At 37.0% G+C, this 22,045-nt stretch overlaps 1 protein-coding gene across 3 annotated transcripts in view; it reads left to right on the top strand.

Moving 5' to 3' along the window:
* The window catches only part of BMPR1A (bone morphogenetic protein receptor type 1A), a 77,937-nt gene that overhangs the window by 26,156 nt on the left and 29,736 nt on the right, over positions 1-22,045 (top strand). For 2 of the 3 annotated variants that reach the window (XM_030452783.1, XM_030452784.1), the window contains exon 2: positions 10,475-10,596. The exons of the other annotated variant lie outside the window; for it this stretch is intronic. The gene's annotated coding sequence lies outside the window, so the exon portion shown is untranslated. The remainder of the gene's footprint in view (positions 1-10,474; positions 10,597-22,045) is intronic. 3 annotated transcript variants of the gene reach the window in all.

Genomic DNA, 22,045 nt, shown 5'->3' with positions numbered 1-22,045 from the left:
GTAGCAATTACATATGGTAATTAATCATTTAAAGTGCATCTGTAAAATTTATTTTAACTTTTTGTTAAAAGATGCACATTAAAGGGTATAATAAAGTATACATCTGAAATACCTCTACTTCCATCTTTTTTCAAAGATTTGTTTGGGTTTTTTTAATGTTTAAATATCATTAGTTAGCAACAAATGGGACAATGCTGAAAAGATTAAAGAACCCCATGTGATGTCACATCCATGCTCCATATGACAGAACTTTGTCTCCACAGAATTAAGAGTGGACTTCTCCATGGGAATTCTGCCTGGTTAGTCTGAAGAGAGAGATGTGTGGTGTTGGGTTTGAAGAATTCTATTTCAGATCGTTCTCTGGTCATGAACTTCAGGGCAAAAGGAAACCTGCTTAATACCCACCCTAGTGTGCTGGAAATGCACATAACTGTAGTACAGCCTTTAGCAATCTTCTTGCAATGGAGACTCCACTGCAGTCATGGATGAATCAACCTCTAATTGATAACTCTACAGTGTATTTCCTGTTTGAATATAGATGAGATTCAAATGTCAGCTGTTGGCTCTTGTGCCTTCACTAAACAGAAAAAGCTGTGAGTGTTAGAGGGTTTTGGTGTGTTTTTTTCTTTTTTTTTTTTGTTGTTAGACACATTAAAGAAGCAATGTCAAGTATCTAAAGTTTCTTGCAGCAAGGCAAGCTTTCCAGAACTATAATACACATGGAATTTTCAAAAATGAAACACTGAACAATGTGACTATCACAAATGCACATATTCCCTGATGCCTGTAGAAAGAACTCTGTGGACAAAATCCTTTCCCTGGCTGTAGCAGCTGTGAATTTAATTTAGCCCTACTTTTTAAAAGTCTTTTTTTCAGCTTATGTGTACAGTATTTGTTCATAGAAGGCAATTTTGCTGAATAAAATGAACCTGTTTCCCTGCAGTTAACCAGAAGAGATCTGTATTGTTCTCTGCAAGTGGCCTGTCACCAGGATTTACCACAATTTTTTTTCATTGTGGATTTTTAAAAAACAAAAACACAACCACTTTGTTTTCTTTCAACTCCTTGATGAGGGCATCAGTAGTCCTGTGCATTTGGAGAAGAGAATTTGAGATAAATTGAAATTCTTAACCTTTACTTCTGAATATATAAATTCATTGTAAGAAACAGAGGCCAGACTCGGTGTTTAGATAACTATGCAGCATGTCCAAGAACTTTGAGTTTTCCTGACCTGTTTGTCTATGCCATTTAGTTCTCTGTATGCTTATTTTTTTCGTGAATCTGTCATTAGAAATCTTGGGTCAAGTTGAAACAGTCTGTAGGTTGAAAACTACAGGTGGTATAACCTTCCAGAGTTCTGAATGTGTAATAGCTGAAATCGTGGAGGATTTTTTAACAACTTAATCTCTGAATTATAGAGATTATGTATTACTCTGATGTCATGCAGCATTGTTTTAGTATGAGCTTTTCAGCTTGGCTACAGAAGTTGAGGCCATGGTGGCCTGAGTTCAGACTTGAAAATAAAAGTCTTTACTATCATGCAAGTAGTAGGGATAGAAATTCTTTTTATGGTCTTCTAAGATTGAAATGGGTAAAAGGATACTTTAGCAGTATCCAGTTTATTACTTGGGATTTTTTTCTTTTAATTCCCTCGGTTAATTTTTTTCTGAAATAACAACGTTTGAAGACATTTCAGGGACCAAGTGTGCAAGAATAAGTCTATAGTACAAACTTCTTAATCGAAGACTTCTGATTCTATAATAACACCTTTATTTTGAGTTTTTTGTTTTGTTTTGTTTTTAAAGTTGCAATCTCTTTTGCAAAAAAGGCAGCTTGTGTTTTCTGGGGATGGGAGTAGTAGTTGTCTGAATAACAACTCTGTCTTACTGTATCTGGAAGAGCACTACCATGTTTTTTGAAGCAGATGATGGAAAGTTCAGTCCACTTGAGGCCAGATACAGTCAAACGCTATCTGGGTAAGGTGGGTTTTCTATCATTCAGTTGTGACAAAATGACAACATTTTTAGTTCTGCATCCTCTCTTGCAAGGACTTAGTTGTTTCTGTAATATAATTTAATTGCAGAAAGCTACAACATTCCTTTAGATAACCATGTTAAACACTGTAGCAGAAGAACGATCAGACTATGACTGAAGTTTTATCCAAAAGAATCTGGTTTATCTAATGTATGCAAATACCTCAATTTTTCATTCTACACTTTAACCTAATGAATTCTGAAGTTGTCTAGAGTAATTTGAAATTTGTATATGCCCATCTCTGTTTTGTTATACAGTATTTTATAGTTAGAAGAGAGCAGATGACTGGATGGAATGTCTTTCATCTGTAGTTAAAAGCAGTTGTCTGCAAAAGGCTTCTATCGATGGTTGTCTCCTCTTAAGACTTTTGGGGGGAGTTTGGTTATTCTCTAAATGTCCTATGGCTATCTCACAGAAATGAGGCTGTATTCTGGGGCATGGAGATGGGCCTACTGGGAACCAAACTTCCTAGTTATTTATTTAGTTACTTCTATTTATATACCCTTACATAGATGATTGTCAACAGCTGGAATCTGGATCTTTTGCAGCATTGTAAGCTGCCTCATCTGTTCCTTGTTTGAGCATCCTTATTGTAGTCAGTTTTTTCCCAAAGCAGTATTGATAAGTCTTAACTAGTCTGAAAGAAAACACTTTGCAATACATTTTAATAAAAAATTAGTGTTGATTAAAGTATGACTAATCAGTTATGGAAAATAAAGTATGCATTGTGGTTTTTTATCTTGAGGGATTAATTTAGGATTTAGTGTATAAATACGAAACCTCTTCTTTATGTTCTTGATATGATGCACACTGGCAATTTTAGGATTTAATGATAGTTGTCTGATTCTTTCATTGTACTTTACAATGGTGGAAATAAATACAAATTTTAAGGGTTACATGTTTCAGCAGAAATTAAACATTTTACTGAGCAAGGCAAGAATTCTGTGCTTTTGTGCCTCCAATGCCAACAGGAGTTTGATTTCAGTGCAGGCCATTTAATAGAATATGTGCATTTTTATAGCTCCAAGGGAAAAAAACTAATTGTTTCGGGGTTTCTTGTTTGGTTGGTTGGTTTTTTGGGTGGTGTTTTTTGGTTTGGGTTGGGTTTTTTTGCTTGTTGGGGGTGACTGCTTAGGAGCTAATAAAGAAGTCTTATGATTTTTAGAAGAACATTAATTGTAAGGATTCTCAGTACTTAAAGTGTGCTTAAACCCCCCAAAATATCTAGATATATTTGCATTCTTGTATCTGAATGGAAAAGCAGTACATTTTTGAGCTCGAGCACATATTGCATTGGTCCCCCCAGGAGTATTGTTTTGCTCTCTTGAGTGTTAAAGTGTAGTCCACATAATTTTCTGTAGGAAAACACATGTACCTCAGAACTCTGTTCATGGTGAAGGCCTTTAACCATTTGGTGGGGTGGAGTGCGTGTCGGGGGTGTCTCCTGATTTTCTTGAGGTTCTGTCATGCTTCCATGTGTTCAGAGCTGTCGAGGTGATGGCATTGACTTACTGGTTTGCTGAAGGCAGTGCTCTCCCTGGAAAGATTTTCTCATTCCTGACTACGTTTTCCTGTCAGATGTTACCAACCCCATAAGCTCTGTTTAATACAATTCTTTATGGCTGTGGTTTAATTAAAAAATAAGAGAGACCAAACCCATGCATGTAGAGGTCTAAATCAGTGTGACAGAATATTAGTGCAGTTTTGGGGTCTTGTTTGCTCTGGGGTATTTCGATAGTGACCAAGACCATGGGATTTTAAAGCTGTGGCAGAAGTTGGTTTGTTTTGCTTTTTTTTTTTTTTTAAATCAAAGGGTTCCTGAAAACTTTCCTTACCATTTGAATTGCTCTGCAAAACAACAAACCGAAGAAATAGTTGACCTTTTGCAGGAATCTTAGGGAGAGGGAGAAAAGGATTACCTATCAAAATGTGGTCTAATATGTCCTGCAGCACAAGCAGAAGCTAGATTTCATTGGCTTTTTTGTCAGAGAGAAATTGAAGTCTGGGCAGCATTCCCAGGATCAGTATTATGATAAGAATGCTTGCCTCTGGGTCTGTGTGCCAAGTGATCAAGTTTTATGGTTACTTCCATCCACACAAGGCAACCCATTAGACAGGTGATGAGCAGGGCCCAGCAAGAGTCTGAAGCATTCTGGGAAAGTTGACTGAAATCTGCTGATGGCTGAACAGCAGGGAGCCCAGGTAGTTTTTGATAAATTTTTGAAACTTTGGAAGGCCTGTAGAGTCCCTGGTATCACAATGGGCCATTATGTTTTCAGGGATGTCAAATGCAGCAGGTGTCTTTCTTTACCATGTGGCCAGTCTGTCTTCATTATATCCTGTGGGTTGAGGTGTAACAGTTGAGTTTTAGGTCTCTTGAAAAGCAGAAGTACTTGTAGAGTACTGTTTTGGATACTTGGAGAGTAGTGGAATGTGATGAATGGAGTTACACAGCAGAGGCTTTAGCCCAGTTGCTTTTCAACAAAGCTTGGCAAGTCAGATTCTGACTTGACCTCTCCACGCTGAATGAACTGTCTGGCTTTGATGCATCACCAGTGCTGCAGATTGATGGGTTTGCATTTGAGGGTGGCCCATATATAAGCAGTTTTGTTTTACCAGCAAGCTGTTGTCAGATTCCTTTTAGCCCCAAAATATGGAGAGTCAACTGATTATTCAGCTTTTATTGGCTCATTGGATGAAGAACATTTAAGATGACAGAGAGGACTAGTGCAGCTTTACAGCAGATCAGGCTTCAGAGTCCTTCAGATGATGCCAGATCATGTATAATGAAATAAAATATTCAAGATAATCCTCTAAGAAATCAGGAGGTTTAAAGTCTTTCTGCTATAGGAAATACATCTGCCAGGATGAAGTAAAAGCTGAGGCATACTTTCATTATGGCTCTACGGAGGTTTATGTCTGGATTCTCATGGCCCCAGTACTTAATTCCTTCTCCCACTGCATGTTGTGGAGAGTGCAGTGCACTGTGATTTGTACAGGTTCATGTAATTCTAGAAAATGCATCCTCTCTGTCTGGTACTGTGCAGTTCCTGCATTACTTAGGAATTGATTTGTGTTCTAATATTTCTAGATATGCCCTGTGGTGGTAATTTTCCAGGAGATTGACTGTGTAGAACACTTTGTCTTATATCTCATCAGGAAACTCAAATGACAAAAAGAGAAAGGGGTAACAAGGGCAGGGAGTGTGTCAGCCCTTGCTGTGTTACCTGTTTGGGGTGTCCTCTGTGTCAGCTTGCAGGGACACAAGGACACAAGAATAAGCTTAGGTTGTTCTGTGGTGCAGCATCCCTCCTCCTATATGAAGGGACCAAACAATATGTGTGGCATGTGAGGAGTCTCTAACTCCAGAGTTACTCACATGTTTTTCAAGAACATGGAAGAGTAGCTGCCTCTGTTAGGCAAAAAAGTTAAATTTTGTCTGTGTGCTAGGCCTGGTCCATTGATTTAACTTTCAACTAATAATGTTCCAAAAATAATTAAGAATGCTGTTACAGTAGGAGGACATCTGCATTCTTCTGATAAAGAATTATCTTCCAAAAAGAAGGAAACCTGACTTGAAGAAAAACAGGTTGTTTTTTTTTTAATTGTACAGATTTGTTCTGTATTTTCTGTCAAACTGGAAATGAAAGGTCAGTGGAGAGATTTTGCACTAGTGAGAGCAGCATTCATTATTCTACCAGCCTGCACATACGAGCTAGGTTGGATTAGTACTTAAATTGACCAGATAACATTTGAGTCCTTATTATTTATATGTGATACTTTTTTTTCATCAAACTGTTCCAATGCAGGATTTCTGGAGTTCAGTATATCTTCTCACAAATGAATACAGTTTTTTTCTTGTCTAAAGGATCCATGCAGTAATCAGTAAAGACAACAACATCTGGGCTTTCCAAGGACAACCTGGAAGTGCTAGAAAGATCAGTGGTACCCTGAACTAAACTGAAAGTCTTGTCAGATATACAAAAAGGCCAAACCACTGTACTACAGATGTGAAGAACAGTGTGACATAAAGTGCTGGAATGTTGTGTTATTGCTTGCATTATTAATACCTTGCAAGAATATCTTGGTGATTATTAAAACACAAGGGAATGCAGGCATAAAATTAATTTTTCAAAATTACTTTTCATGTAGGTATATTTTTACTTAAATGATTTTGAATGATTTTGAACTGGCTTGCCTCAAGGATTTGATAAATGTGCTTGGATGATATTCCAGGCTGTTATTTCCCATCTTGCTACTTGGAAAACTGTGTCCAGAGGCTGGAAAATTATATGCTTGTTGAGCCAGTTAATTTTATTTTATATAACAGTCCTATTGAATTTGGAAAGGCTGTTTGTTCAACAAAATGTTCTTGCCTGTATACCTTCACTGTTCTTACAGACAAAGCTCCCCAGCCCTGTGTGCCACAGCCAGTATGAGGTTTGGTTTTCCCAGCATGCTGTGGAGCTTTTCCCATATGTAAATTTGTTAAAATGGTTTTCCTTAAATTCATATTCCTTGATAGGAACTTTGAAGTAAGCGTTGGAAATTTGGTATGGCTGCTTTCCCTTTACAAATCCACTCAAATTTCAGAGCTATGGCAGAATTCTAAAATCAGTATATTCAATGTTTTTCAAACTAATTCTAGCTTCCAGAACTCTGGATAAATTTTTTAGTGTCAGTCATGAAACTGTTAACTGAAGCATCTTCTGGGCTACCACCTAGGCCTGCAGTGTATTTTTTCTAACAAAAAGCCTTTTGTTTAGGACTGTAGTTTACCTGAAAATTAATAATTCTGCTCTGAAATCTCTCCTATAGTTAAAAGAGCCATCAGCTGTCCCTGAACACAGAGACATGTTGTTAGCACCACTTGCTTTTCTCCTTGTCCCCTTTGCTCCTACCCCAGACTCAGATTCTGAAGGTTGTTGCCTGTTTGGTTGTTTTTGGGGTTTTTTTGTTTTATTTTGAGTTGTTTGTCTCAGTGACATGATCTGAATTTATATGAAACTTAAAACAAGGTCTGTTTCATAAGTTGTGATCAAGATATGATTTGCTGAACAGGTAATTTTGCAGAAGTGAAGTGCTGGTGGCTAGAGGGAGTAAATAAGGAGGAAAGAAGGAACTGGAAACTGGAGTAAATTAAGAAGTATTTAACCCTTAGTCTCTACCAATGAGGCCTTGTATGGTCCTGTAGTTAACTGCACTTGAATTACTTTACCTATTGTGTTACTTTACAAATTTATGTTCTTTAAGTACATAAATACATAAAATTTGCATTTAAAATGCAGACCCGAGTTAGAGATGTCTAGTAGCACCAAGATTTGCCATCTGAACTCTTCTTTTTCTAGAAATTGTGGTAAATCAATTTTTATTTAAAGGTAAAGCCTTTCTGAGCCTTCTGTCTTCCTGCAATTGCAGGTTTCCCGTATGCCAACCTTTTCTGCCTGCTTCTGGGCTAAAAGCTGTGCTGCTTACTCTGCTCTAAGATTTGTCACTGTACTGGTATAGCCACATTAGGAATGCTCTTCATCTACTTCTGGTGTCTTATTCTATGGTGAAATTTCTAATTCATAGTGAAGAAATGAAAGGTATATATCCCACCTACCTCACCTCCCAAATAAAGAACAATCCAAAAACCTTGGCATGTTTCCTCAACTGTAACAAGTTAGAAAGGTCCATAGTAATTTAAGATGAATAAAACAATCCAGCTGAAAACTGGTGGGGTAGCTGGGGAAAGGGGAAATGAATTGGAGGAACAGAGCAGGAAGAGTCAGGGAAGTTTTCAGCCAAGGAAGAAGAGGTGGGTGAGAGAATGAGTTGGATGAGGCCCTGAAGCTTGAGGTACTGCAGCTACTGAGAAGGGAAGCAGGAGCTAGAGATAAGTGGGAAGACAAGAAGAAGGAATCCACAGCTTGAGTGTGGTTTTCTCCTCAAGGTGAGTCAGTCTGACTTGAGCTTTGCCATTGAGTCCCTCCTGGCTGTCTGTCCTGCCTCAGGGCTCTTGGTTCCTGCCCTGTGCTAGGCCCGGAGCTCTTTCCCCTCCACTGAGAATTCTGTCAGCTCAGCTTAGATACTCTGACTGTCCCATGAGCCCTGCCAGTGGCACAACACTTACATTTTTTTTACTTTTTGTTTTTTTTACAACATTTACACTGATTTAGCTGGGTAATTAGTGTATTTGTATAATTCAGATTATTTTCCCAGACTGGGTGCTGATATTTCTCCGTGCTTAATATATAAAAATCCCAAATCTTAACAGACAAATTCCCAGATAAATGTGGATTTAATGTGTAACTAGTGACAAGCATTTTGCGAGGCTCTGTACTTCTGAATTGGTTTTTGCTTCTTGTAGTAATTGTAATAGACCAAGTTCTAATAAAGTAAAGGTCAAATTGTGCAAATAACTTAATAGTTTTATTTTGTTCTTGATAGACTTTTCTGGAAGATGCCATCAAGAATGGCATTAAACATTTTGAAAAATGAATCCACTAATAATCATTTTGGGCAACTGTATAAAATAAATATTTGTCAGTTAATTTTTTATAAAATTAAGCATGTTTTTAAGTAGCATCTCAGGCTGATGGAAATGGAAGACACAATGACAGAGCAAGGTCACTTGCATAAATTAATAATTATCATTAGCTTCAGTCCCATATCAGACTAAGAATTTTTGTATATCCCCTTTTAAAAATGGGAGAGCTATGTGTGGAGCTGACACAAAAATTTGGTATGTCAGAAAAAGAGGCTGTGTCCAAGTTACCAAGCAGTGTACTGTAACAGGATCTGATCTGTCAGGTGCTGCGAACCTGGCTTCCACACTATTCAGGTCATGAGGTTTTTATTTCAAACTGGTCCACCTCTGATCCTGTGGCTGAATTCCTGTTAGTGATTGTTAGCATGTGCAGTGCACACCTAAAGCTCATTCTGTGATCTGGTTTTATTCAAAAGAAATCTGGTTCACATACTTGGAGACTCCTTTGCAATGTAAAGCAAAGCAAGGAAAATAGGGCTTGGAGATTGACTTCAAAAGTGAAGTCCTGATTTGAGTTAAAATGCTAATGTGTACAAACCTAGAGTCATGCAGATCAGGAAGTTCACTAAAATAATCTTGTCTGGTAAGAGGGCTTGGATACTGGAAACATGGTAGTGGGATTGCATGGAAACATGCAATGAATGCTTACAGAAATCAACAGTTACTAAGAATTTCATCCATTTGGGAGCTTGGAGAAACTATCAGGAGGATATAATTTTAAAACCAAAAAGTCCAACATTGTAGAGACAGTATCTTTAAATAACAGAAAATGGCCTTTGTATAAATGAGATACTAGATACAGGGGGGTTGGAGGTGTTGCAAAACCAGAAAGCATTCCAACTTTTTTCTGTCTATTGTTGTTTATTTTGGAGTCCAACAGAAGAACTTGGGTTCCTTGGTTATAGTACAGTTCCTCGGTATATACTTACTTGAAAAAAAGTGAAAGCAAACTCTACATTTTGCATGGCAAGAATGTTTTTTCATTTATACTATGGAAGAAATAACAGTCGAGTGTCAGCCTGTCTGCTCAGTGGAGACAGTTGTCTTTAAGAACTGGTGCTATCTGATATTCAGGATGGTTTCAGGTTACCATTTTATAGAAATTCATTACTTATTACCAAGACTATTAAACCTCAGTTTGTGAGGAGCAGTGCTTATAGAGGGACATAGAAACAGAAGTATTCTGACCTTCTTGTCATGGTAAAGGTCTTTATGGTGCTTAGAAAGGAAGAGAGAAGGAAAGCAGATGCTGAAGCACTTCCTCTTCTGGAAACCATGTAGGCACCGTGGTTTGTCCATCCCTATTCCCAATGTTATTGGTCTTGGCATTCAAAAAGAAGTCATTAGATCTCTACCCTATAAGCCTGGCTGTATGGGTTTTTTTCACAGTATAGCTGGGTTACTGGTGTTACTTTGTGTTACTTTGCCTTTGTGTTACTTTCAAGTTTATGTTTGCAGTTTTAAGACTGGGATTTCTAAATTATAAAATTCTTATATGATGTTTTTGAAAGCTTTGGATGATGGAAACATTCAAAAATTATGACAGTGTAATAGAATGGGAAGAGTTGGCAATAAGTGGCATATGCTCAAGATGGAAAATTTAAATTAAAGGAAAATTTAAATTTAAACTAAAGGAAAGAATTTTAAAAAATAAAAATGATATGAATAAAATTATTTAAAAATGTTTTTCAGTGTCATTATTTAACAAATATACTGCAATAATGCAACTATTAGAAAGTCAGGAGTCTTAAGAAATTTTTTCTAGCTACAAGCAGCTTGTGATAACAGATGGCTTCCATAATTCCAAATACTAGTATCTGCAATGTGCAGTTCACATTACCTGGCCTAAACTGTCAATACAGTTTCTTTAGATGTCTTTTGAAATAAAATCCTCTTCCTGTTTTACAGATTAATAGAAATATGCATTTCCATAATACTACCTTTGAACTAATGAAGTGGAAATACAGATGAAAACAGTCTGGAGCAAGCTTGAAGTACAATACAGTTTCATTCAGTTTCCTAGTTCTGAGGTAAGGCTTAATGCATGAAAAAAATGTTTTCATTATTTCAGGGGATAAAAAGCATATGATAAGCAACCACTGTATCTTTCTTACAAAGATTTCTCAACCTTCTTTTCTTTATGGTAGTGACAGTCTCTAATACCATACTGAAACAGCTGTTTTATCTGCTCTCTGTCCATGTTTCAGTTATGAAAAAATATTCAGCAGTATGAACTACAGAAATCTGTTGTAGAAAGATACATTGGAAAATCTACCATATCAGGCAGTTTTATTTGATATAAGCTGTTTTGTGGTTATTGCTAATGCTTTAGGTGAAATAAATGACTGGTAACACAACTAAGTGGCATCTACTGGCACAGTGTTTGATACAAAGCATTGGTACACTGTTTTATTGTTACTGCTATTAATAAAATGTTATGGGTTGTTGTTGCTTTTCATAATAAATTCCACTGCCTCAGTATCTTAAAGGCATTCCTGTGATTGATTGTGAGTGATAGGAATGTTTGGTCCATAGTTTGTTGTTTTGTGGTTTCTGAAGTTTTGTAGGCTGAGTAAGTAGAATAATCCTGAAATGTCAGATTTCTGACATATTTCAGAATTCTTTCCTGCAATATACTAATTCTGTTTAAAAAACAGATAGTGGGCACTGGCCCTCCTACATATAGCTTCTTACTTTAGTTTTGCTTAGCAAAAACTAAACTATTTGCTCAGGCAATACCCATATACAGTGTTTTAAGCTGTGATGCCATTGACCTTTCTCACTTTTTCCCATTTGGGCAGAAATGGGTTCTCTATAAGAGGTGGAAGAGCTTCAGAGACTTATGCTAGCAGTTTTCACTAGTCATTACCTGCTTATTCTTGGACAAAATTTGCATCTTGGATTATGTTATTTTGCAGATTTTGTCCACTGTTACAAATGGATTTTGAACCCCCTTTCAAGAAAACAGAAGCTTTACTTAACAGCAAGATTGTGCATCTTTCTGTTTATGTACCTGAGCTAAGGAAATTTAACATATATTTGGCATTCATACATTTGACTGACAGAGAGGAACATGTATCCCTCTTTTGGAGGTCAAATTTTAGACAAACAGCTCCTAGGAAAAGATCAGGATTAAATTCAGCTAACTGGTGTCTCTTCTTTAGATGACTTGTTGCTCAAAACCTGCAAATTTCTGCACACTCTAAGCACATTCACAAAGTTATTAAGTTGGAACTTGTTCTGACAAGTTCAAAACTTGTAGTCAATCTACAGTACTTCATGTGAGGAAGCTCCAAACCTCCTCTACATGCTGAATGCATTTCTTGATGTATTTTACCTTCTTTCACCTTTCTACTCAGGTTATTTAATGTTTTAAAAGATAAGGCAACAGGCAAATACTATTTTTGCTCATGCAATCATATATTCCTAAAAAGATGTTGGATAATTCACAGGACAGTTGCACTATGCATCTTGCAAACAAAGCAACAGCTAGTGTAGATTTAACATACTTGTGTAACTCAAAAGTAAAGGACTTCGAGTCAGTACTGAAAATTAGACTTTGCACTGACACAAAACCAGCAGCCAGTTCAATTTTCACCTTGAGCAGGGGTGTGTATAAATTTTCCTCCAGTAAGAGAGAGTTAAACAATAAATAATAGTTCCCAAATTGCCTATCAGTAGAACACTCCGCAGATGAGGCACCATCTTGAAAGATCACTCTTTGTGATAAAGAACAATTTCTCTTCTCAGATTTGTAACTACAAGAAAATTTCAAAATTGAGATTAAGTGTTTCGGGGGGCATGTACATATTAATAGAAGATTCTGTACTTCAAGAGCAATTTTAATATTAAGTAGCTTCAATATCCTAGACTGCCTGCCATGGACACTAGAATAATATCAGCCATTTAGAGAAGTGGTGGATGTGCTAAAGTGAAAGGATAAATTTGTGTTTGGGTGAATCTCAGGGTTTTATAGGATTAGAGAATAGTAGAGAATAGAAATAAGTAATTATAAAACAGTTCTTTCATCACTCTGCCCTGTGTTCTCAGTGATCCCATCCCCAAAGCATTTAGAGCTGATGTGGTATTTGGAGATGTGGTGCTGTAAACTTTATCAATGAAAAAATCTTACACCTTTCATGTAAGAGATTTGAGGGAAGGGCAATGCCCAGAGATGCCATGTGTAAGTAAGTGCTCTGAATAAAGAGTACCAGTAGATGCTAATTTATATGTCTTTGAGATACCATCTGTATTTCCCTATTAAGTGTCTTTCAGATGCTATCCTCAGTTGAAATGAACTGAAAAATGGGTGGATGCCCTTCTGTTTTACAAAGGGGAAAATAGAGAAGGCCTTCTTTTGCTAATACTTGTTCTGCTTATATGGATTGGCAAAAGCTTTCTGGTGTCATGAAACAAGGCACAGACAATTGGGTTGAAAATTCTGTATTCAATATTACTTTTAACAAGGAAAAACAAAACAAACCCACACAACCACCTCCAGACTACTTTCACAAATTACCTTTTTTCCCTTCTCATCCACTGTCTTTTTAAATAGTAGTATTAGCAACAGTTGAGGGAGAAAGATTGTTTTATGCTGTTCCTGTATACAGATAGGTGATCTGGCAAAAAAAACCAAAGAAAACACCACTTTACCACAAATTTTCCTTGTCTTGATACAGCTTGTCCTGTTTTCATGAAGGGTTATGGGCTTGTAAGTCAGCAAGCATACAAGTGGCAAGAAGTGGCCTTATCAGAACCAAATAAAACCAAATTATTTTTCTAATAATTTCTGTTTCTGTGTACGTTTTACATCTTTTTTTCATACCTTTCTATTTGAATTTGAATAGCAAGGTGACAGAGACAAAATATGGGTTTACCAATGTCAAAAGAGATAAAGACTATCAGTGCCAGATGTAGACAGAGTACATCATCCTGGACATTTTATGTACTTACTGAGTGAGAGATTGGTGGTATTGTACTTCATATCCTGACCTGCTTTCAGGTGTATTTTTTTAGTCTATTTTTTAATTTTGACATCCACAAAACCCTTTTAAAGCAAATGCTTTGGTTTTAAATGTTTGTTATACACAAAAAGTGTATTTTGTTTGCATTTAAAACTACTGCCTTATAATTTATTTGTTAATACCTAGTTGCTGTATTGAAAGTAATTAAATCACTCTGGTTATCTATATTAAGGCTGAATGAAGTTTGTCATACATCTCTTGGACAGTTCTTAAGATGATTTATTTTAATTTTCTTTAATATGAAATCTCCTTGTAATATGTTCTTTCATTGTATTTTTCCCAGTTCTATTCTGGTTTTTGGGACAGCATATAATTTTCCTGCATCTTACTTAGCAGAGTAAATGTCTTTAATTGTAATGGTGAATTCATGCAAGTCTTGAGCATTCCTAGTGCCATGTAACTGGAGCAATACAACTTGGTATATTGCACGTGATCAGTATGGTTCTGTATGCCTGATTACCTCCTGCAACTTGTCTCCTGTATCATGGTGTCTCTTTATTTAACAGAAAAATTCTGCTTGTATGATTAGTTTGTTTTCTCTGGGGACTTGGATGACTTTTCCCCTCCCCCATTAAACTGTAAAATACTCCCTTAGTTTGACGTGCCTGCAGCAAGGCATCAAATAGACACTGAACCAATAACTTTAGTTGAGAATTGAGGTGTAACTCCCTACTTTTCTGCTTCTGGTATCCATGGAGTTGTCATCTTTCTGTCTCCTGAACAGATGGTGGTACAACCATCTTTTCTAATGTGATGGAGCTTGTTTGTGCAGTAGCTAGAAACACATGCCAAGTGTTTCAGAATGAAATCTGCCAGTGATGAAGTGGTGCTCTTGCAATTATTTTCTTATTAGCTATCAAGACAGAGCAAGATCTCCTCCATTCAGGAAGGAAGCAATGATTCTGTTGGGTTACCTGGCACTGAGTTTCCTGGTGGCAAACACTTTGCTGGGAGTTAATTCCATAACAAACAAGCTGAGCCACTTCAGGCTCAAACCACAAATGGGAAATGCAGGTCAGTGTGCTCAAAGTATTTTCCAGGAGTGGAGTAACCAGAAGTCCGTGTCATCTTTGCATCAGTTGATCAAAACAGGAAGTGCCAGTGACTCTGTTCTGCTGCATGCTGGCACACATTTGCCTGGTCCTTTGATCTGTATCCTCTTAACTCTATTTTCCTTACTTCCATTTGGCCTGTCCTAGCTCAGGTTGTTCCAGTTGCATGACCAACTCAGTCTCAGTGTAAAACAAGAGCCTTCCCTATTGCTTGGCCAAGGCTGGTTCAGGAAGGTTGAGTTAAACTGCCCTAGAATCCATTTTTACAACAAAGCTTCCTGACAGAAGCATAGGGGATAACAGCTCTCAAATCCAGGCAGGTTTTTGTAGTAAAATTTTGTATCTTATTTCTGTATCTGAGGGTAAGAATTTTATGAATATGGTAAAGAACTAATTCAAGAACTTATTGATAAAAGGACAGAGGTAATGCGTTCACAGTACAGTCTGAAGATGTCTGTATTAATAGGAATGTATTTTGCAATCAGGTTACTATAACATGGATAAGTAATTAGAAACATACCAGATTTTGGGTTTTGTTTATTTGCTGACATAATGTTTATATTTTGAATGGCAAAATGTGGTTATCTACTAAACTTAATACAGGAATTGCTTTTGTTTTCAAGAATTACGTTTCTTTTTTTCTCTTTTATTTATGTTTCTTTTTTTTCTTTTTATTTTTCCCTTTTTTCTTTCCTTTAACTCTTTAATTTTTTCTTTGAAGCAAACCAAGAGGACAGATATTTCTTTCTGATGGTCCTATTTTGAAGCAGTCCTAAGAAGGCAATTAAGGACTAGGCTCCTCCAAGTTAGGCTTAAAAGTCAAAAATCTCCCTCTCCAGAGGTTCCAAGGTTATAAAATGTTACATGAAATGTTTCTGAAGTGTTGCACTTGATATGGAATTGCATGGGAGTAAATCTAGGCATCCAGCTAAAGTGTATTGTAAAATAATATAAATTACTACTTTTTAACAAAATAGAAGGCTGATTTAGCTAAGGGTCCTTGTAGGCCATTAGTAATCTTCATAAAAAAACAGTGTGATCAAAAACTTGCTAGTTTCTAATTTCTAATCCAAACATGTGATATCCTTTAAAAAAAATTAAATGTGTACTATAACCAAACCTAAGTAAAGAAGGCATACTTATATTGTGGCATTAAAGTGTGCATGTTTTGCATTTACAACACAGTACCGGAATTTCAGGATCCTGAATAATAATTTGAATCTTTTAAAACTTTAATACTCTGTTCTAAAACTTTCCTTTGTTAACATGCCTGTAGTGAAAATAATCGAAATATTTAGGAAATATTCACTAATTGTTTAGTCACATGACAGTTAATTCACATATTCTGCCCATTTTTGGAAAATGAGGAAATCTGTTAATAGTTTGGAATGGATGGTAACTTCTTGATTGTACAGGTTACTTTAAAAACAATTTTTTTCTTTCATATTCTTCTTTCATATGAATTGACTCGATGTAATAATGACAGTAGTTATTTCTAATACATAATCTGAACACAAAGGTGCTGTGCTTCACATGTATAGGGAAGAACAGGTGAAAACACTGGTTTAGCTGCTCTGTGCAGAGTCTTAAAATGTTTGCATAAAGTCTTGGGCTGCTACTTAGTTTGCTAGTTGTAGTTAGAAATAACTAGAAATTGCTTAGAAAATGAGAAATAAAAACAGAATAATATTCTGTTTTCACAGCATAATGGTTTGAAAAAGAAAAGACTGGTGAGGTGGCTATATGCTAGAAAGTACTAATACTTAAGTTGTATTTACTAATAACACGAAGAGTTAGCTAGTAGGAAAAAAAAAAAAAAGCAAGAAAATACAGCTTGGGGAAAAATAAAGAAGTCCACAGCTCTAAAATGACTGATGAAACAAGGATGATAAAAGCAAAATTACTTCAATATTACTTTAGGGTAAGGACAATGTAGATATTTAGGCAGGATGAGCTATGGTCAAATATTTGCTTCAGGGGGAGGAAAGGGGAGCCTTGGTGCTATCTCCACCAGAACAAGAATATTGGTGTTGCCACAGTTCTTTATTTAGTGAAGGTAGTAAGGCAGAGAGTTGTAAAATATTAAGACATTACAACAGATAAGAAATGAGGAAGTAGACATTAGTATTTCAGAAATGTGATGGCATACCTGTAGCTGAAAAGGTGTGAGAGACTGGCATCTTAGTAAATAGGGACCTGCTAGAACCTGAGCATTACTTATCTGTTCTTGTGAACCTCGTTATTAGCACCTGCAGTGTCTGCATAATGAAACAGATGTCTGTATCTTCTGCAGCTCTGAATGCACAAGTCAGAAAGACAACATGGTTAAGCCCCATCACATGGTTTACATAACCTCTGAGTTCTTCCCTTGGTAAAAGCTTGTCAAGAATGTATAAAAAAAAGAATAATCATGTGGATGGATCAAATGTGTAAGTTGCATGGGATAAAAATTATGCATATGTCTGCTTTTGGTCACGGTGTATGCAAACTTTTGAAGAAAACAGCAACTTCATGTTCCTGATTTTTAATGTGAATTTCCTAGAAGCTGCAACTTACATGCAGTAGTTTCTGAGCACTGATTAATCACTGTTTTGATATAGACAAAGTATCCTGAACTCATGTTTTAAATGTTTGCAGTTATCACCATTAGTGCTAGAAAATTAGGTTGATAGTGCATTCCATGAGGAAAATTTCCACAGCAAAGGTGTGTAGAAGTGTCCTCAAATGGCTACACTTGACCATGCCTCAGACAAATTTTGTTGTTCTTCCAAGATATAAAATGTGTGTTCTCATTCAGACATTACTTCAAGTTGCTGGCTTTTAAAAACAATGAGCTGGTTTGGTCATCAAGTAAAACATATGAAGATATTTTTTCAAAACATTTTGGATCCTAGGCTTCCAATGGAATGAAAGTGATTGGGGTTTGCCTTTAGAAATGAGACTCCTTTAAGTCTTTGAGATGGCAGTGTATGAGAATAAGGCTGTTTATACAGGTGTCTTGAAGTTCTGTCCACTTTAAATTACTGACAGTTTAGCAAATGTATACTTGAAGTCTAATTTTTTCCCTGTCAGTAAATCCGTTGTTTGATGATATCCCCACTCTTTGAATTAACAACAAAATAATAAAAAAAAAATAATAAAAAAGAGAAAGTTCAATAACAATGAATTTTTTGTCCCTTTTTGCCAAAAAGAATTCTTTATTCCCTCCAACTTGAAACAAAAATTTACTCCTGTTATAGAATTTGTGTTTTTTCCTATAACCCTCAATTTTTCCTTTAGAGATTTAGTTTGAATCAGCCTTAATTCTGTCCTATTGGAGGTGATTAGTGTAGGCTAAATAATCATGAAAGAAACAAGGTTTTGATAGTGGAGATATGGGAGGAATAGATGGCCTTGATTGAAGCAATGTAAGAAAAGGCAGAATGAGATGGCTATAAGGATGTCATCTTGAATGACTGGTGAGTAATTGAATTGTCAAAGTTAATCAAGAGGTGACTTTGGAGGCAGACAGATTTACTTGTAAGATTCTTAGCTTAAGGAACTGATGAAACATCAGAGGAGATTCCCATCATCCTGAAACTTGAGGGTGAATGAGGAAAATGTTCACAGTGAAAACCAGTGTCCAAATCATTCCTGTAGTACTGAGTGAGTAGAGGCAGTTTTAAGTCACACACTGCAGGGCTCAAAGAGTAAAGGTAGGAAAGGAAGTTAAATCAATAGTACAAAGAATATACAGTATAATCTCTGTGCCTTCTTAGTTTCCTTATGTCCTAGTCCAGTTGCTTTGTTACAGTATTGGAAGAAAGTATTTGAATGAAAAACATAAGGATTTTTAATTCAATATTAAGTTTCATTTAATCTCAAAACAAACAAGCTGCTACCTTACATGTTGATTTGCTATTCCTAGCCATACTTCTGTGTAGTTGTTGAAAAAATTCTTAGTGTGTAGAAAATAAACTTTTTGCACTAAGAAGTGGTGTAGTTGCTTGAATACTCCTGAGACACTGCTAATACTAACTCTAAATATTTGAATCTCCTTGAGCTTTCTCCTTAGGCTTCTTGTGTGTATGTTTGTTTTTTTAATTTTGCATGAAAAAAATTAACAGTATTGCTTTAGCACTACAGTGCAGGGAAATAGGAGGCTGTGGAAGTATAAACATTACCTTTGAACTCTGTCTACTTATTGAAAGATTACTGTGTTTGGATTTAGAAATGTCTTTGAAGCTGTATTTAATGAAAGTACAGTGCTTAAAACTTGAAAGAAGCAGTTTGTGTGCATGCGTGTGCCATGTTGTATCTGTAGTTATTTAACCAAGCAGACCTACATTGCACTTAGTGTTTAACTTTGGTTTGTGTTAAAACTTATTTTCATTACAGCAAAACTAGAAGAATACTGACAGGGTAAGATAGGCTCAAACACATGCATGTAGTGTCTTGGAAATTTTTCCTAGAGCCATAATACTTTCTTATACTTCACAATTAAAAACTAAGCACTATACATGAAAGTAAAAATTGAATGAGACATAGAATAATTTTAGTTTATTTGTACTGTATATGAAGCCATCTAATACAGACATCTAATTCGATACACCTATCTAATTTAGTATCTCCAGTATTTGTGAAATAACTCAGTGTGTGAGCATGTCATGCTTCATACCATACTCTATGATTCTGAGAATAAACCAACACTTTTTAGGTTCTGTGTAAGATAATGGTGTTGCCATTACAATGTATTTTGTCTCAGATGGATTTGGGAGTTGTGGTGTTTGTTTGTGTGGGTTTTTTAATTTTTGTTTGTTTGTTTATTTGTTTTTTGCCTTTCTTTTTCTGCTTGGGCCTATTGAAGTTTTGTTAACCTACCTGTATCTATCAGGGTTTTCTTTGCAAGCTCTGGCAGTTCCTAGCTTGTCCACCTTGTTCTTTAGCTGATGGTCCCAGTCTCTGTGGCAGTATCAAGCAAGTGGCAGCTCATCAGCCACAGCTATTGAGAGCCCAGAATATTAATTCAAACTGCCACTGATTCTGGTTTAAGCTATGCTAGACTTGCCACTGACAATACTTGCTCCCTTCTCTTGCTCTTGCTGTGGAGGTGGTAACCTCCTTGTGTTTTGTGTCTGGAGCTTGTAACCTCAAAAATACCCCACATGAGTTTCCAGGATGAGTGTCAAGGCTCACAAATGACAGAAGAGCTGTGAGCTGAGTATTCATGTAAATCAAAAGAATTAGAAGAGAGGTTGAAAGGGCACATTTCAGCAATTTAAAGTTAGAAGGGCAATATAGCTAACACCGAGAACAAATTTAATGGTTAAATGTAATTTGCAAAGTACATACCTAACATTTTCTGTCTGAAGTAAGAACAGTTTAATTTCTCCCTTTCACATAGTTGTTTTGGAGGAGTGTAAACAAGCAGTGTCTACTACTTCATTTATTTGGCCTATCCACCCACAGAAAGGCCTCTGGAAGACTGATGCAGACTGCTCCCTTGAGAAAATGTTACAGTGATTTGTGAGAACCGCTTGAGAGAGCTTCTCCTATCTCTGGTGCTTCTGTGGGCATGGCAAGCAGGTGAAGGAAATAGGGATTAAGGCTTACCTCACCAAGCAGCTTTTTCTATTAGCAAATCGTGAGGATGTTGAACTTGCCAGGCATGTCTCTGCTGTTTGTATCCATTGAGCAAATAACTGCTAAAGAACCCTTTTCTCCTGCCGATTGCAGCGAGGAGTGCTGAATTTAATTATTTAAAAATTATGTGGCATGCTTATGAACTGTGCAAGCATTTGAAGGTGTGGTTTTTTTCTTCACAAAACAGGGTATGAATTTATTTGGACATCAGTTACTTTAAGGGTAGCTGTACAAAAAAAAAATTAACATATTGATAGTTTTAAGTGCTTTGAGGGCAAGCAGTTTGCTTTTTGTGGAATGTTTTTTAAAAATACTAGATCACATCTCACTTGCTCTACAAGGGACAGGGTTTACACTGAGTAAATAGGCAGCAGCAATTGCTGTGTTTGCTACAAGTAGTACGGAGAGGGTTTGTATTTTTGGCTGAGGGTTGTGTTGATAAATACTGCTTTCTGTCCTCAATAATTTGAAACTCCCGTCTTCCAAGGGTAAATAAAGGAAAGGGGAACTTAAGGTATCATTTCAGTTACTCTTACCTAAAACTTACTTATCCTGTGCTGTTTGGGGAGTGGATCCATTAAGAATTAAACTCGGTACTTTCACCATGAGTTTGAGGGCTCAGTGAGCAGTGTTACCAAACTGACTCTTTTGACCTTGGTAATTACTGTTCTATCCAATCGGGTATTCCTGAACCTTGTCGGTCCTGCCTGTTTAGCATTTTTATTACTTTTAATGCTTTTTTACAAGTCTTGAATAGGAAAAGAGGGTTTACAGACGAAAGTCTTGAGAAAAAGAAACCCCAGCCCCGTGTTTATTCTCAAGGGGTAGAGGTCTTCTGGAGGGGAGCTGGCTTGCAGAGGGGGAAGACTCTATTCTTATGCTAATCCACGCTCTGGATAAGGAGCAAAGCAGGCGTGCAAACAATGGAAGTGGAGCCAGAAAGTCTGCTCGGCAGTCTAGCACGCCTTGAAAAGCATGTCAGGCAGGGCAGGCGCCTAGGGCGGAGGGAGAGGAGGGAAGGAGGGGAGCGAGGGAGGAGAGGGAGGAGAAAAAGGGAGGGGAGGGAGGAGAGGGAGGAAGGGAGGGGAGAGGAAGGGAGGAGAAGGAGGGAAGAGAGGGAGGGAGTGGCGCAGCGCAGGGCTCGCCTCCCACCTACTGATGGAGCTGGCGGCTGGCCAGGAGACTTGGAAAAATCTTACTGCCTAGAAAACAAGAGTTAAGGCTGGGGGAAGAGGGGGGGAAAAAGTAGTCGCAGTCTTTTTTTTATGTCAAAAACAAATAGCTCCGAAAGCCTCTATTGAATTGTCTGAGCTTTGTTGCTGCTGTTTTCTTCTTTGTACCAAAATTGAAATTCAAATGGAGTGTTTTGGGGTTGTTTTGTTTTTTTTAAATAGTAACCGCTTTTTCTAAACAGTGTTCTGCGGGAGAGCAGATTTTAGCAGCGAGCCCCTGCTCTGAAATGAGCTCACACTCCCCTCGTGTGGGCAAAATGCTCAGGTCCGAAAGTGTGCTGGGAGCTGGAGCTGAGGGCTGGCCCAAAGATGGGGCTGAAGGGCTTCTGGTTTTATGTCCCTTGCTCTTTTTCTTGTAGGAGAAACCTTTGTCCCGCTATTGGGTAAAAAGCAAGGTTTTGTATAGCATGCCGTGTTATTGATTAAATTCATTATGCAAAACAAGACAGCCTGTTTTACTTAGGCACCATGAAATGAAAAATATACTCTGTAACCACCAAACAAAAACTCGGTTTCTGGAGAATTCTTGAGTCCCATAATTTGCGTAAT

This window comes from Calypte anna, chromosome 6 (assembly GCF_003957555.1).
Source record: "Calypte anna isolate BGI_N300 chromosome 6, bCalAnn1_v1.p, whole genome shotgun sequence".
Lineage (NCBI taxonomy): Eukaryota > Metazoa > Chordata > Aves > Apodiformes > Trochilidae > Calypte > Calypte anna.
The sequence above is the reverse complement of the archived record's forward strand: the minus strand, read 5'-3'. Positions and strand labels throughout refer to the sequence as shown.